Consider the following 2,225-nt stretch of genomic DNA (forward strand, 5'->3'; position numbering starts at 1 on the left):
AGCCTGGTCTAGAAAGGGTTTGAATAAGAAACCAAATCCAAAATTGAATTTAGCAAAAAAGGTCCCAGTGAATGAAAAGGTAATTAGACACTTCCACTAAAAATTGAATTTTGAATCATCACCCGTCCAAAACTGAATTTGAAAAAATCCCCCTTCCGTGTGCAAAAATGGATTCTTCCATGTAAAGTAGAGCAGTCCAAAAATACATCCGCTTAAATAGGACTTTGACATAATCACTGAAGTCCAAAAAAATGGATTTTTAAAAACCATGCAAGAATGGACTCTTCCAGGACAACCATGTAAAATTGCAAATTAGACCAGTCCAAAAATAACACTACTGAAAGACTTTGACAAACTAGAAGTCACCTTAAGGTCAATGACCCCTCTGGCTATTGGAAAATGACAAAAAGATCCCCAAATATATCATTTTGAAGTAGTTTATGCCAAAAATTATACATGTGCCATTTGAATAAATATCTAGTGCACCCTTTTACCGAAATTTAGGTCATTTGGTTTTAAAACCAGAGCACAAGAGTCAAAAGTGTACGATTTTGGTCATAAAATGGCCAGATAATCGCAGAATTAAGCATTTTGTTGTACTGTATGCCTCAAGTGTTAATGAATCCATGTGCGCATATGTCTAGGGCACTCCTATACTAAATTTCAGGTCATCCGGTTCTAAAACCAGGGTACAGGAGCCAAAAGTGTCCTTTTTTGGTCAAAAAATGACCAAAAAATCGCAAAAATAAGCATTTTGTTATACTGTACACCAAAAGTGATATTGAATTTATATGGGGGAATTATCAAGGCACATCTGTGCCAAATTTCAGCTCATTTTGTTATAATACCAGGGTACAGGGGGCTAAAATATACAGTTTTGGTCTTAAGATGACCAAAAAAAAAATAAAATCATTTTAAAGGCAGATATGAAAAAGGAAAAAAATCTGGGAGTATTGCCCCACTCTACCCTTGTGCCAAATTTCAAGTCATTCGGTTCAGGAACAACGGAGATACCGTGTTTTGAAGATTTGACAGGAGAAAGAAAGAAGAAACATTACGAATACAATATCTTTCACCATACCTATGATATGGCTGAAATATAACAACTGCACAGAAGGATGCAATAAGAAGTTATCATTAAACAATTAAACATAATTATTTCTAAAAAAAATAACAGACAGGTTTGATATCACCGTCACGTCTGGATTTGCAACGTAGGTTGCATATATTGCCAAGTGTTTTATTTGCCCAGGGCAATTCTAAGTTAACGTTACCAATCAAAGACAATGTCTTTGCTCAAATGACTCATACACCCTTTATCTTTGACATGTAAGTTATGGACCTCACCATTTTCTGACAAAAGTCGGAAGCTCATGAGAGTGAAGAAGTCACAAGTATCTGAAAAATTAGAACTCACTCACGAAAAAATGGCTCTGGCGTTTGACACCCTTCCCCTTCGTTGGCAGTCTACTCTGGGTGACGCACAGCCTGGTTGATGTGACGAGTAAAATAGAGCCGACCAATCGAGGTTGTCGGTTGTTTTCAGACTTTGTCCAGTTGGTCAACTGTTTATCAATTGATCTATTTGAAGTGTGGTACTAAAGCTATGCGGAGCAGTGGGCGACACACGCTCCTTGTGAACTTTACTTGGGCCACGCTTTTTAATTCATTGGTTCGTCAATTTTTATTTTAAAAAGAAATATAAACTGACAAAGGCTTACACTTAGGCCATGTTGAGTTGATTATATGGATAATGCGTGTGAATAAAAAGAAATTTGACAAAAACAAAGATGCCCTCATTATGAAATCTAAGTGGTCCGAAGAAGGTTGAACAAATGACTGAACACAGAATAAAGTATAACTGTTACCAATAAAGTATTTTTTTTTACATGACCTTTGACCTTGGAATATTCTATAACGCTTTCCAATATTTGTTTTTGCCATCCACGGCATATATTTGTACGATCTACAATGTGTTTTTTGTTTTTGTTTTTGGAAATGGCCAAATCTTGATGCCCGCGCGGATCTCATCCATTTAATCAAATAAACATGGCCATAGAGAAATAAAAAAAGAACAAATAAATTCTCACAGGTGGCTTACTCCCCATTCTTAAAACATGTCTAAGCCACTTTTCTTAAGTATAAAAACTGCGAGTTGGATGTGCATTGAATATACATGTAATTGGTAGTCTTGTGATTTTTATCAGGTTGTAATTATAAGAAAC

This window comes from Branchiostoma floridae, chromosome 10 (genome assembly GCF_000003815.2).
Source record: "Branchiostoma floridae strain S238N-H82 chromosome 10, Bfl_VNyyK, whole genome shotgun sequence".
Classification (NCBI taxonomy): domain Eukaryota; kingdom Metazoa; phylum Chordata; class Leptocardii; order Amphioxiformes; family Branchiostomatidae; genus Branchiostoma; species Branchiostoma floridae.